The sequence below is a fragment of the Corvus hawaiiensis genome, chromosome 13 (genome assembly GCF_020740725.1).
Source record: "Corvus hawaiiensis isolate bCorHaw1 chromosome 13, bCorHaw1.pri.cur, whole genome shotgun sequence".
In the NCBI taxonomy this organism is placed as follows: Eukaryota; Metazoa; Chordata; class Aves; order Passeriformes; family Corvidae; genus Corvus; species Corvus hawaiiensis.
In genome coordinates, this window is record NC_063225.1 from 8,634,860 (window position 1) to 8,646,378 (window position 11,519).

The window sequence follows — 11,519 nt, forward strand, 5'->3', positions numbered from 1 at the left end:
CCAACTGGTTTTACCACCATACCTTTGGTATCCCATTTTCCTATCAAATTATGACCATGTTGTGGTGACTCAGGTAATTAAGATTTGTACTGTATGAGGACCACTGCTCTGAAAGGGATACTATGAACCAGGCATCCTTGAGTTGGATCTGTGTCTCATCACTATTCATTTCTAAATGTACCAGTTCAGTTCTACTAGTGAACTAGAGACACAAAGTCCAGCCTGTGCCTCATTCTGCCAGTTTTGTTTCTCTTCCAGGAAAACACGAGCATCTGCCAGGACTGGGTTCAACATGGAGTGATTCAGTTTTGGAACTTGCTGCATTTATTTGTGACATTGCAGCAAGTACAATTAATGTTTAAGCTTAATTCAGGACCTGAGAACTAGATGAGTATTTCTGGTGGAGGCACATGCTGTAACCAAAACACAAAAACCCACGAGGGTGCATTGCCTGTCTTCTTTGGTCTAGCAGTCTGTCTGTACAGATTTCCTCACAGATATATGGAGACTGCTGCTGACTGTTTTCCAGTGAAACAGACTCCAGCCTGATTTTAGATCTAATCCCCAGTTGGTTTGACATTTTTATGTGACATATAGTTTGAAAAAAAATCTGCGCAAGTTGCCAATGGTTTATCTTCTTCAGAAAGGGTGAGAACACTGTGATTCTTTGTCCTTGATTACCACTGAAGCTTACAGGTGTTTTTCTGATGCTGCTGCTGCTTATATAGGATAGACATGAAATCCATAGAGTGCTACTCCAAAATTCAGAGCTCTAAATGAAAAGATAAACACCCCAAGTTTACACAGTTCAGTCTGAGTCAGGACAAGATAAATGTGAATTAGCTTCCTCCCTGTTTAGACCTCCCTGTTTTTTTTAAAGATGTGCTTATAATCCCCATCACCCAAAAGAGTTTGGATTTGTTTTTCAATTGAGGAAGAGCCCAGCATCCCACATATTCATATAAATCATTAACATCCTTTAAAATCATGTTATTTAATTTAGTCAAGGGAACCCATGCAAGAGAGGGGCCACCTGAGAGACTACATTTCACAGGTTCCCACATAGGTGGAAGCAGAGGGTACCAGACATTCCCGGATAGAAATGCTCACACGTGGCGGGGTTTTTCCCTGCAAAGGCAGATGTGGCTTTAGTACTTGTGGGTGAAGGTAACTTTCTATCAGTTACGACACGTCCTTCCCAATCTCTGCTTTCTTCACCATCTGCTTTTCTTTTAATTAACGTTTTTGCTGTTTTAACAGCCATAAAAACATAACCTTTTAAAGATATCTCTTTCCCTGGTGCTCACTGCTTTGTCTTTTGCTCTAAGCTTCCTTATATTCTGGGCTTTAGTAGGGCAAAAGGAGTGCCCTGTTGGCGCTGCTGGTGCTGCCTGTTTGCAGCAGAGTTGTGAGCACCTGTGTGTGTATGTGTACTGGCAGTGACCTGTGTTTCTGCTGCCAGATATTGCTACCCCTTGGTCTAGGCAGTTAGTGGATGCTGTAATTACAGAAAGCTGTTGCATCCCAATAAACGTTTGGTTGTGAGCTAATTAGGCTCAGCCCTGTCATGGAGGGAGAGACCCTTCTGTGCACTGTGAGCAGTGATACCCAGGGGTGGTGGTTGCTCCAGGAGTGCAAGAGGAGTGTGGTAAACATCAGCTCTTTGAAGACTTTGCTTCCTTACTGGTTTCCCTGCCATATAGTTGGGAGGGAATGAGAACATGTTACAGTCCACCCAGCTCAGACGTGGCCTGTAACCCAGCTAATGCTGCTGGCACTGCATGATTTCTACCTGTGGATTCTCCAGTGTAAGGAGCCAATTTATGGTTCCTTCTTCCTCTGATGGGGGAAGCAGCTCTGTGTGCCCTTTATGCCCCACTCGTAAAAGTCTGGACTTAATTTGGCCCATGTGAATTAGGGCTGTAAAAACAAAAGGCAGGTGAGGTTTGCAATGCCAGGCTGACTGAATAAATCAGCTCTATTATTTTTTTTCTTCTTCTTTTTCTTTTTTTAATATGTTAATGTGATACTGTAAGCCTTAAATAAAAATCCTCATTAATGAAGGAAAATGAAGGAGGCTCCTGAACTGTATGCCACAGCCATGTGTGTGACACTCCTCCACTTTATTAGCCTGCTCTGTACCTCACTGCTGATCCCAGCCTGCCCATGTGTTCCGTGGGATGGGAGGGTAATTAGTTCCCCATGCTGGCTGTGTCCTGGGCCTCTCCTGAGCAGAAGCTGACAGCCACGTGTAGCATTGTGATGTGGAATACTGGTCATTAGGGACAGAGCTGAGATTACCTATCTTATTTCCTTCCTGACCTTAGGTCAGAGCTGAAGCACAGTCCCTGAGGTGAAGGGCTTTTGCTTTATACCCAGCACTGCCATGCTAAGCAGCTCCCTCAGAGCTGGCACCTCAGGGAGACAGGAAATCTTAAATAAACATCATAACTAGCATGGGTAACAGGAAAGAAATGGCCCTGTCCCAATAGAAACACACTTTGTCATTTAAGGTCTGTGTTACCAAGAAGGCGACAAGAGACTCCACTATGTGTGTTTGACATTTCTTGCATTATTTGTAGCCTCAAGTCCCCATTCCTCATGGTGTAATTCCAAAGGGGGAAAAAATGCAACCCCAGACACGTGCAAAAGTTGAAGAATGCCTAATTTCTGGTGTAAAAAGGCTGTAACTGGGATGGATGTTTCCCCAGCACAGGAAATCCCAAGGTGTGGCTGAGTTAGATGGGATTCTGAGGGTGTAGGAGAAAGGTGCTGTGGAACAGAGCTCTGTGGGATGCTCCCACTGTGCCATGTCTGAGCTTCTGGCAGTCAACAGCACTGACTCTACTGGAGAGGTTTTCCTATTCCGTGCAGATGTGGAGAGGGAGGCTGGAGAAGGAGCAAACTGATGACATCAGGGATCTGACAGGGAAAGGAGGGACAAGAAAAAGGACTGTAAGCCATGTTTCTGGAAACAGTGGCCCAGAGCAGCACTGAGCCTGGACTGAGGTGAGAGGGCTCCTCTATTCCTGGCTCCTCTTAGAACTTTTGGGGCCCAGGGAAGTTGTAACTAAACCATTATAAGTGATATACACTGTCAGTTAGGTCTTCGTAATAATCTCAGTCTAATACAAAAATTTCAAATTAAAGAATAACACGTAGAGGAATAATTTTTCCTTTTCTATTTTACTCATTGCTCCATTAGTGAAATTACAGAAGTGTTATATTCTGAGTATGGTAGAAACACATGCACAAATAAATATCAGCAGGTAAATTATAGGATCACCTCTTAAGACTCTTAGAACTATAATTAAAGCCATGTTTGTTTTACTGAAATTTAGGTTTAGCAAATCTTTACATAATACAAGATTTTTATCTCTGTATCTATATAATTTATGTAATACAAGGTACTTGATTAGCCAATGTTAGTTTAAATTCTTCATGGTATTCACTGATTTCATAGCGGTGCCTATTTTGTCACAATTCAGCCTGTTATTTTACAGCTGGCTCCTACCACTGCTGGTAGGTAACTATGTGATATATAACTTGCAAGCAGTCCTGCTGTTTGTTACTGGCAATTAATTTCTCTGGTGCCTTTCTTCCATTCAGGCCAGGCCTTTATGTTCTAAATCCAGCTATTCTAATACTCCCCACTTCTGCTGTGTAGAAAAGACTCAGACTGACAGATTATCGCAGGGCAGTTAAGCATGTAATTGCTCAAATGAGTTAAAATCCCTTCAAATATCTGTCTTTGTACCTCATCACACCACTTCATGGACTCAAATATTTGACAATTGATGAAGATAAACTAAAAGGATCTTCATTAGCTACCAACCACCGTGACAAGCTTCTTTCAGCTAAAGGCTGGTGAAGTTTGGGACTTATTATCTACTTAAAAACTGCAGGAAAGCAGAAAAATACTTCAGTGTACTTTAGACTAGAGAAAACTAGAAGCTTACATGGTATCTGGGGTCAAACAAAACCGTGGTCTGCTAATCTAGAGCTGTACTCGTTACAAATGTGCAGTAAAATACCCATGGAATCTTACAGGATAAAAACATAAAGGAAATATTTCAAGCTTCTGAGAGCAGCAATCATCACAGCCTCCCAGCTGATGGTAAATACAGGGATCTTACTCATTACAATGCAAGCGTGCAGCAGAAATCCAGTTGTTAAATGATGCCCTTTTTTTAATTGCTTTGCACTTGTGCCTGTGGGAATGAAAACTCTGACTTTTAGTGCAGCCATCTGGATTTCGGGTTCTGTGTCTGAGGATGCTGAACACCATTGCACTGAACAGAAAACTGAGGGCGAGGTGGGCTGGGCAGGCTGTGAGCTCACAGGCAGAGTATCTGGAGATGCCCCAGGTCATCTTCTATTTTGAACACACCAGTTTTATGATGGCTAGGGATTTTAAAATCAGCTGGTCTTCATGTTGAAGTGGACTGTTGGAGCAGTGCCAGTGTTACCGGGTGAAAATGTAGCTGCGTTGGAGTAAGAGGGGCCTGGTGTGTCACGTAGCAGGGGAAAATAATAGTGCCATCTATGAACAGTTCTGAACCAGGTGGAAGAATCTTTATCAAACACATTTCTTCTCATTTCTTCTTGAAAATCAATAGTTTGGGGTGGGCTGCTGATGTTCCATGTGGCAGTTCCTCAGGGGTGTCCCATGGATTGCTCAGGGGCTGCCATCCCTCAAGGATGTGTGTGATACTGTGGCATCCTCCACGGGTGTCTCTCAAGGGTGCCCCCTCAGGCATGTGTCCCTAACCAGGTCCCCTTCCCTTATCCCTTACCAGTGCAACCACTGAAACCTGTCAGGTGAGGATTTTCCCCGTTATATTCGTGAAACTGGGGATGTGGTACCAAAATTGCCCTAGGGTCAAAACAAATAAAGTATTACGGCCCCATTTATCTAGGTATGGACTTTTTTCTTCTGTTTCAACTCTCTCTATACATTTATTTGGAGTATAGGATCTTATGTAATTTATATATAACACATTATAGTGTGTGGAAGGTTCTTCTGCTGTTTATTTAGTGTTTAAAATGGTTTCTGTGGTGATTAGAGCAGGGACAGGACACCTCCAATACGCCTCTGGCCCTGCTGAAACAGGGAGCTCTGCCAGACTCCGCTGGTACTTCTAACTCATGGCCAAAGAAACTGAATCCCTTATATGTGGTGGAACATTGGACTTGTATTTTACCTCCCATCTAAAATTAATATACAGTACTGCACATTTAAAATATATTTCAAAAAATGTGATGCCTAAAAAGCTCTTTTTGATCCTTTCAAGTGTTGGGCATTCTTTCATCATCTTATTCACCACACGTTTTTAAAGAAAAACAAACCCAAGCCAACAACTTATCAATGTTTTTTTTCCTAGATCCTGGCTCATGTTTTCAGTGACCAGTGTAAAACCCTCCACTTGTTTAAATTTCCTTGCACTGAGATGAAGCTTGGAGTGTTTTGCAAAGGATTCTGCTCAATTCCCTCAGCACATAGTAAGTTGAACTTCAAGCTTTCTATTGAAGTTAATCACACTTTCTCTCATGAGTAAAAATGTTTTTAACATGAAACAACAGTCCACTGAGGTTTGACAAACTATATTTTAATTGTAATTGATTTATACCAAAAGATAAAATGAGTTAATTAGGGCATGCTATCAGAATTAGTGGCAAGGGAAATGCTCTATAAAGCTGGCAGGTAGGGGGTAGGAGATGAGAGATTTTGAAAGGGAGTAGGACACTGGCATTTTTAACCTCCTAGTGCTGAACTGAGGAATGAAAATATGCTACCTCTGGCTTTTGCACAGATTGCATGTGTGGATTTTCTGTAGTAGAGTCTAGATGAAGGTTGAGTGTAATCCAAAGAGATTTAATTCGATCTGTGTGACTGGTACTCCTTCATTTGATACAGAGAATATTTTTTTTGTTCCATCGACAAAGTGCTTCATTGCCCTCAGATTTTCTGCCTGGTGTGAAGGTAAGCTTTGGTTCTTTGAGGCTGCCAAGCTGAGCCTGATCCGATATGAGCTAGGTTTAGAAAAAACAGCCCCATATTTATTGGTAATGTTTCTGGTCGTACCAACAAGTTCCCTTTCAAGCTGTTGTAAGCAGGTGTCACTTTATGCTTTTGGCAGTGGTGTGCAGTGTGTCATGATTATGGCTGTAATTTGGTCATGGAAAGCTTAGCAGAAATCCAGTTATCATGGTGGAGGCATTACAAGGGGTTATCTCGTCATCAGAAATGCCGGCTTGTCATTGTGGAGACATAAGTCATGGAACGAGCTGAAAATCAGACGTGCGCTTGGCTTCTCTTGCCTCTTCAGGGGATGTGCTGTGTGGGTAGGGCTGTGTCAGCAATCTGAGGTAAACCCCTTTTCCAATCTGAGCATGACAATAATTGCTGTTGTGTGAAGTGACATACAAGTGTGTTGTACAAAACGACGCTTTTTATCTGAAAAGAAGAACCCCTTTTGTTCCATTTTATGTGGAATGATTTTCAAGGTGTGTTGAGGTTTAACAATTCCAGCTGTTCTCCTGGTGTCAGAACATTCAAAACACAGGACGTTGTATGGTATTTAAGCCAAATTTAATTCTATCCCTTGAAGATACGAGCCTGGAAAGACTGCAATTTAGAATGTCAGTTCCTATGTAGTATTATTTCTTCTGTGAGATATCTCCAGGAGATGCTGCACCTCTGATATCCCTGTATGCAGACCACATGCAGAAGTCACAGGGGAAGGACATTTTCCCCTCAGAGAACTCTTGCAGATAATTTATACTTTTTTTAGCAGGTATAGTGGCAGAATCTGGTTTAATATTTCAAGGCTGAAATTTGATGTAAAGAGCTAAGGAAGTTACATGCATCACTTCAGGGATGTTAGTCTAATGCAGTCTCCCTATGGGACTCTGTCAGATCATGCCAAGATGTTTGTCATTTTAGCCTTACATGACTCAGGTAATTGAGGTCCTGCTATTGTAATATCTGAGGTAAAATGATTATTTATGGAAGTTTGATCAGTATAGACATTAAAATATTATGGGAGTATTTCCATATGTGATGAAATCGCCATCCTTAGGAAAGGCTGAAAAGCCACAAATTTTAATTTTGCAAATGAATCTGGGCCATCTGCATATTCCTGTTTGTTGGGTTCAACTGCCTTGAGACGTTATAGTATTAGGAGAACTGGGTAACTTGGTAAATTTATAGGAGAAATCTCTTCTTAAAATTACAGATTCTTTCTAATCACAAAGAGTTGGTTTGGAAAATACACAAGACAACAACAGAGAAGGGATTTTGGTGAAATTTAGTGCTGCCCTTTGCATTTCACCTTTGTCCTTCTCATCCATTTGTGGAGTCCTTTCCTCCGTTTGTGTTCTCCTCCTGCATGACAGGTGAGGTTGGATGTGAGACAGTCAATACAGTTTCTCATGTATATTTCAAAGAACAGCAGTCAATTAACCTTGAGAGAGTTGGACGTTCTCTTGTCTATAACAATAGGCTGAGATGCTAAATGCAATCAGAGTATGAGGATGGAAAGGAAGAGCTTGAGTCTCCCACATGCAAATAAGTCATACTGAGATCCTCTTTCTGCTTTTAAAATCACCTTTAAAAATGTAATATCTTTACCAAGAAATGCTCTGATCTGTAGCACATTTTTTTCCTGGTGTGGCAGGGCATTATTATTGCTGTTCCAATAGCATCATGTTAAACTCATCTTTTATGAGTATGAGGACAGACAGGGTCATTGATCTGAGTGTATCTAAACTAAAGTTGATCAAAGATGCAACAAGGCAGTTGTCAGTGGGGTGAGGAAATAGGCTGCATAATCATCCGAAGCCAAGTTCATTAATATTTCTACTGATATGGCCAAATTTTGAGTACTCAGGCTTCCTTCAAGAGCAGTTCAAAGAGCTCTGCAGTTTAAAAATCTGGTGAAACCAGTGATACCTCTAAGGCAGGGAGAAGAGTCACTTACCCTAAACTTCCCCTTTGCAATTTGGAAGTTTAGAGTTATCTTTTGTACCGTTTACCCATAACATTGTGAAGGCAGAATTGTTCCTATTTATTTTTTGTTTGTTCCAGTTGTAGCACTCACATTTTAATAAGACTATAGGTATAAAAGCAACGAATTATGCTCTTAGAGGAAAATAATTGTTGTTATGATCTGACTCATCCCTCAATCAGAGATGGGGAGAATATTAGAGTGGGCTATGTTGTATTTTAGGAAGTACTTCTCTCAGGTGAGCAGTCCTGTGTGTGTATATGTCTGTGAAAGGCATTTTATATGCAGAAAGGATCACAGTAAAGTAGCAGAATGGAAATTACTTTTTCATATCTGTTAGAAAGAAACCCCTGTAGACGTTGCTATCCTTGCAAGGACTCATCTTCACCTTATATAAGGACTGCATTCATCTAGTTATTTTAAATTGGTTGCAAAATACAATTATACGTAAAGAAGCACAGTAAAGAGCTCTATCAAATGCAATAGAGCAGTAAATACTGTTTTCAATTAAACACTAATCTAAAGGATATTATTTCACTGTCCAAGACCTCTCCAGATTTATTTTTTTTTAAACAAACATGTTTTAATTACAGAATTCCATTTGCTGGCTCTGAAAGTTTGTCCTTTTAATGAAGAAGATATTTTAAAATTACTCTCTATAGTTACTTGCAGAAGGCCTCATCCTGAATTTCATTAAGCACTCAAAAATCCCTTTGAAGTTTTCTTTTTCAGTGAAAACATTATCAGGCTCAGAGTTGGTATGCTACTAAAAAAGAGTGTGGGTCAAAGTCTCATACTAGGCAAATCAGCACATCTCTGATTTAGATGAAGTTATGCTGATTTAATTCAAATGGGACTCTGAACAACTATTTTAGTGTCTAAAGATGTAGTATAAGATTGTTAAATGTTTTAAAAGCACAAACCTGTGTATTTTCCAGCACCTGAATTTTGGTTCAAACAAGATCTTCACAAAATATTGAGTAGGTTTCTGCCATTCTTGGAGCTGCTTCCCTCCTTTCCTCATGTTGTATCTAATTATACTGTATTTTTTAAAGTTGATTTAACAGTTATCCAGTAATGAGATTCAACTGTAAACTACCTCAGGAAAAAAACAGGTAATTAGAACTGTTCTCACCTCAGTACAACAGCATGGACAAACACCCCTTTTCTCCTGGTCACTATGGGATGCTGCTAAACAAAACAGGGCTGTTTGTGGATGCAGTTTGTATGATCTAGATGCTGAGCTGCCTGGATTTGCCCTAAAAAGCAAAAAGTTATTTAGTTTTTCACATGCCCAGAAGTATAGGATGGGGAAAATAGGTCAAAATATGGTTTAGAAAGTTTTTTTGCAGTTTCTTGTTGGTTCAATCTTAAATTCTTGTGGTTGGCATTTAAACAGCAAGGAATCCATGTACACGCTGACTTTGCCAATACTAAAGAGTAATCAATAATCATGAATTCAATAGGAAGAAATTGCATCTTGGGTCCCCATAGTGGCAGAAGTTAATACTGACTCCCAAAAAAAAAGCTTTTTTTCCCTGGACTTGTTCAGGAATAAAGGCTGTTCAAGTGATCAGTTGTAGCAAGACTACAACTTGTGTGTGTGCAAATCAGTATTTTCAGACCAATATCCATTCTCCAGACTCACCTGGATCCACCACCCAGGTGGATTCATTTGGGATTCATTATAGAGAGGAGGTACAGTGGGAATGGCATTAGCTTACCAGCAAAATGTTACTCTTACATATAAATAAATGGCTTTATTCATTCCCAAAAATCAGGCGTGGTTGTCCTTGAAGCAGTTACCTCCTCTTACTTATGTTCCAGGAACATTGTCCTAAGAAGTGTTGGGTTTTCCAAACACCTCTGGAATAGGTGTCCTAATTCCATTAGAGGTCAATAGGCTTTGTATGCCTAAACCCCTCAAAGTCCCCCGAAAATCCCACTTGTAGGGCATGGCATCATTGGTTTAAACAGTTCAAGGCCACTTGAAGGACCCTCCAGATTTCTTTGATCTTTTCCCAAGAAGTTTCCAGTGTTTTTGAAGGTATAACTGCCTGTTTAGGAGGGAGACAGCTGCCCCACACAGTGTGTTTTAACCATCACAGCTGTTGTGAATAGCTGTGTTTAAACCTATAGTTGGTATTGGAGTCCAGGTAGTACTTTCTCATAATCCAATAACAACCAGCCACTTTGGCTTTGTAATGATTTCTGTCTCTGCTTGTTTCCTTGTCCAGGATTATGACCTCAGGAACACTACTGCTCCACATAAAAGATTACTAGGGTAAAATTAAAACATGTAAGAAACTTGTTAAGTGTTGTCAGGGTTTATAATTTAAAACTCCTATGTTATTAGATATTGGAACAGTACAAAAGGTAACTCGTGCAAAGGTTTTAACCTCTGGCCCTTTCTATACCAATTAAAGTATAATGTATAATGAAATTTTAATCTCATGTAATTAAGCACAGTATTAATTTTGTAAAACTGGAAAGGCTTTTTAACCTGTATTAATCTTCCTTTTTGAAGAAAGTAAGTGTGTTTCTTATGTTTCTTACAAGTTGCATTGTTTCTTTTTAATTAAAGGAAAGAATTAAATTTCTTTGTTTATACAAGTTCATAAAATATTTTTCTCTATGTCTCTTCTCCTAGGTTAAATATCAAAAGCAAGTTGTTTGGGTTTTCATTCTTATTAAGAAAAGCATTGTTGAATATCATCGTTTCCTCAGGGTAAGGCAATAGACTACACAGATTTAATTAATCAAGAATATATTTATACTGTAAAATGTCTAATATATCATTAAATCCTTTCCTCTTTCTTTGAAGGAACACAGTATCTCTGCTCAGAAGGTATTAAGGTTTTAATGAGACTTACGTCATTCATTAATCTTTTAAAATAAAATTCTTGTACCTTATATATATATATATATATATATATGCATCTACACAGACAAACACATTTTTTCTAAACATTCTAATTTTGCAAGAATTAAGATTTCCAGTGACCAAGTTCAGAATATGCCCTTATAGGATGGAAAAGAAACTGTAACATGACACTGCCAGTAAAATGTCTGAGAAGGGTAGAAGGAAATGTCTGTAGCCTAATAATTGCTTTCTTTAAAAGTTAAAAAAAGACTTTGCAGCTAGAAAAGATTCCAGGGATTTTGAGGGAGATGCACATGATATCTAATACTGAAAATGCATTAAAAGCCCTGGCACAAGCAGTGGCATATAATGGATAATTTGGGCTCATTACTGATGACATCTTGGTGTACCAGCTCTGGCCTTGGTCGTGTGAGCCTTAAAGCAAGAGCAGGACGGCTCTGCCTGGCGTGGGAAGAGTTTTCTGAGGGGCTCAGGAGTGACAATGCTGATCCTGCAGGACACAGCGTGGGTGGAATGGACTGCAGAGGTTCTTAACTCACCTCGGGCAAACTCCTGCCCCAGCTTCATTTTCTCCAATGCGATCACGTGGAAATAAAGTTGGTGGCATATCTGTACTGGTTGCATTT

The 11,519-nt window shown here is 39.9% G+C and overlaps 1 long non-coding RNA gene across 1 annotated transcript in view; it reads left to right on the forward strand.

Moving 5' to 3' along the window:
• Positions 1-10,737, forward strand: part of LOC125332903 — a 139,754-nt gene extending 129,017 nt beyond the window's left edge. Inside the window, exons 3-4 of the long non-coding RNA XR_007206665.1 lie at positions 5,385-5,502; positions 10,660-10,737. This is a non-coding gene — a long non-coding RNA (uncharacterized LOC125332903). The remainder of the gene's footprint in view (positions 1-5,384; positions 5,503-10,659) is intronic.
• Positions 10,738-11,519: the final 782 nt, after the last annotated feature.